Raw genomic sequence first — 4,016 nt, 5'->3', positions numbered from 1 at the left:
CAAGACCAGCACAGCAGGGAGTACGTGTAACTAAACCCACACGCCATGGGACCTCATGACTGGTGAGTCTTATTGCTTCTCTCACAGCTTCATTCCCAGCCATGTCATTTAACCACTTTGTACCTGCAGTCCATAAAGCTCTTAGGGCCACTTAAGCAGCCTAAATTGTCATACAGTCTATGAATAACCCCTACACACCTTATATAACAGTCACGTGGATTTTTCTGGAGCTGCTTCTGAAATAGTAAGATTAGCATGCTTTTTTTTTTTGTTCCTTGTTCTCTTTCACTGCAAGAACAAGAGTGGTTGGGCTGAATTCAGTTGGCAATTCAGCTTGAGATGGGTGGTAGAAGTCTAACCTTCAGACTCTCTTTCATCACTGTATTTTGCTCAGCCTCAGTACACTTTCCCAAATAAATGCTTACTTTACGGGACGTAACCATTATTGAATGTACTGATTTTATTACCTATTGTGATTAAAGTAACAACTACTGAACTTTCTAAGCATGCCTTCTCCTTTTCCTGTATCACAGATAGGCTTTGCTTGACTGAACGTACTCCAAGGACTGTGGTACAAGTCCCCTTACTCCAAATATATTTGCTTTAGGGATGCATTTTTTGTTTTCTGGAATCTGTAGCAGCACTGACGCTTTCCTGGAACTGCAGCAGCTGAAGTAAGGTAAGGTTATTTGAAAGAACAATGCTCTCATCAGTAATTTCAGTGTCTGATAGCTGCTTCACTAGGACACACACACACACCTGTGCCTGCTTTCTGAAACTGCTTTGCAGGGACGGAAGAATGTTCTATAGGAATCTGATGCATAGCTAGGTAAGCAAATTCTTTCTTACATTTGGAGGTATTTCTCTCAGGCAAACTTTACTGCAGGTCTGATGCACCTGACATCATGGAAAGTTTAGTATCTAGGCTGAATTCTCAATGTAGGTTCTAAATCCTCAGCATCTCCAGGGTACCAGTTGTTTTTCTGTTAGTTGCTCAGTAAGACAATGATCCCCTTGAGGAAAGTCTCTTTAAATGGCTTTAAGTTTTTACTCAAACTACTTAATTAGCATTTGTACAACTGAAATGTTACTTAAAAGATTACTTACTTAAAGGAAGACCTACAGGTGTGCAGTTAGTTGTGTGTGTATATGTGCACACACACTGAAGAACCTGAACTCTAAGAATATCACAATACCTTTTGCTATTATAGCTGCAGGATAAATGTTCACGAAGGAAAACATACTTCCATTTACTTATTCCAAATATCTGTACACTTACTCCTCGAGTTCCATCTCAGCTCTGAATGACCTATGCTCAGTACAGGATATGAGATTTTCAAAAAGATGTTCATGTCCTGTTTTACATTCTCTCCTGTTCCTAACAATGTTTGCTGTGGTTCAACGACTGCAAAGCCAGCTATGTTTGTTCCATGTCACTACAGGATTTCATCGTGTCAAAAAAGTATCGATTGGCCCAGGTAGGGCAGCCTCTTTGCCAGGAGCACCAAAGGACATTTAAAAGCCGAGCTACGGCTTCCCAAGTTTAAAGGTACAGCAAAATACGTAAACTAGTAACACACACTTGACTCTAAAAGAAAAACAGAACAAGACCTTACACAATCTCCAGAACATGGAAAAGACCTCAGATACAATTCTGATTGTAGGAAGAAAGCACCAAAAACCTATTCTTCTGGCTCTCTGAAGATGGGTTTGTATGAACAGAAGACAGATAAATGGAGAAGGTGCTTGATAAGTGTACAACAGGCTTACACACCTTAAGACACCCGTATATGTTTCAAGGTTGTAAGATGAACATTCAGAAAAAATCAGAAGAGAGCTTGCCCCCAGCAGAGAAGTTCTGTTATTTTGTTGAAGGAGTATACATGTAGATTACAAAATTACACATTTGTATCACACCGTAAGATTGTATCATGGTATACTATTATAGCACTGGCTGCAAGGAATACTGGATCCAGGTTCAAGCAACCCTAACACTTCATCTCGCTTCTTTTCACAAACTGCTGGGTGGTTGGTAGTGGCTAAATAATTTCACACCGTTATGCACCAGTTTTCTATGTCTAAGACAATAGTAGTGATATTGTTTTGGCTTTGGAAAATGCTTCATGGTGTGCTAAACATAAGAAACACACTCAGGAACCAGGCGGTAAATTTTTATGATTGTTGAAGTCAGAGATGCTTATGGCATTGATTTCTAAATAGGACACAAGGCAATAGGAACAAGGTTTTCCCCTGGAAATAAAAGTATCCCAACCAGAATTTATGAGGAAGTAAGATTACGTATAATACCATTTAGGACATATGTAGACCAGCATACACTGTCCCCATGTAGCTTATTCTGCCTCTGTCGTGAATGAGAGATACAGTCACCCAATCGATGTGCTTATCACTCACAGTAACGTATATGTACATTGATGCAGTAGAATGAAACCAGTAAGAAAACTCTGGGCCTTCATGACTCTGTTCTACTTTGCTTACCAACAGTGGATTTTTTTGTCAAAGGATTTTGAGGGGACTTGCAGTCTCTCAACAATTCTGAATTAACTGATCTCGAATCCACAGATAAATTACTTTTAATCCATACCCTAAGGAACAAGTTCAATATCCTCTTCCAAGAATCTATTAGTTAGGAAACTCAGGTATAAGGATTTTCCTGCCTTTTTACATAAAGACTCTCAAAACTAGTTCCCCCTACCTTAAAACCTTAGCAATCGTGTCCTCTTCAGACTAAAACAGTTTTGCTAATTTTATGCTTTGTTCCCAGAATTCGTTTAAAATAACTCTTTTGTTCCATAGTAATAGTCAAATTGAAAGAAACTGTGTGAATGCGGAATGTAACTAAGGAGACAGAGTTACTCCTACTTCTTCCTCTCCTCGGCCTCACTGAGTATTTCTATTCAGTATGCTTTTATTTATTTATTTTCTCTAATGAACAGTCTTGGTACTCTGCTACCTGGTTCCTTCCTCAGAAAGAAGCAGCTACGATTTTCATTCAATTGTTAAAGAACTAGCAAATTACGGCAGGTTGGAACAGTTCTGAATTGGGTTTAACAAAATAAAATACTAAAAAGGGAGGAAAACCAAAGAGAGAATCCTGATCCTCTGAAAGGGACGTGAATGTCTCTGTGAATCTCCGCAGTTTTAACAGAATGCACGTTAAAGAATCATAGGACACAAAGGTGGACCAAATACTTCTGAATGGGAAACAGTGCTGGTGTGATTCTGGAAGATGAGGTGGGTCTTTAAGTTATTATTTTGGGCAGGTCCATTCGAAACATTCACCTGGGAAGTCACAAATGGAGAAACATAATTATTTATTACTTCTGTGGTATTTTTAGCTGAGGAGCTTTGTGATTTTTGGGAAGTGCTGATTTTCAAGCTTTCTTTAGAAAGCATAATTTATACCTGTTTGCTGACAATTATTCTTTGAGAGTCCAGAATCATCTTACTTATGATAAGAATCATGCAGTGTATTTACTCAGATAATATGTAAATTTTTATTACAACAATGTTATTTGTACGCTGAAGTACTTTCTAAGAAATTACAAAAATCCTGACAAAACATTCAATGAAACACAAATTTAGCGTATTTCTAAACAATATACAATGGCAATTTCACTTGCAAATGAAACCTGTACCCATTAATACGATGGGGACCAAGTTGCATCCTTGCTCTTCCTGTTGAACAAGAACACCTTCTCGCATAACTACGCAATGTCTGCCCGATCTTTTTGCTTTTGAAAAGACTTCCTACTCCTGCAGCCTAAGAAAAGCAGTGGTTGTCCGTTTTACTATTACACTGATACAGATCTGATAGAGATGCTTCCAAAAGTACTGTAATATGCATCGCAGTATCATTAAATGAGTAAATTTTACTGTTTCTAAACAATGCAATGAGGCTTTGAGAGGCAAATTGCCTTAGAAGTGGTTTAGCAGGGAAAAAAACAAACTACTTGTAAGGTGAAGTTTCCACAGCTTTCAAAGGATATCACATGGTA

The sequence above is a fragment of the Eurypyga helias genome, unplaced genomic scaffold (genome assembly GCF_000690775.1).
Source record: "Eurypyga helias isolate BGI_N326 unplaced genomic scaffold, ASM69077v1 scaffold2765, whole genome shotgun sequence".
In the NCBI taxonomy this organism is placed as follows: domain Eukaryota; kingdom Metazoa; phylum Chordata; class Aves; order Eurypygiformes; family Eurypygidae; genus Eurypyga; species Eurypyga helias.
This window is presented reverse-complemented; position numbering follows the sequence as displayed.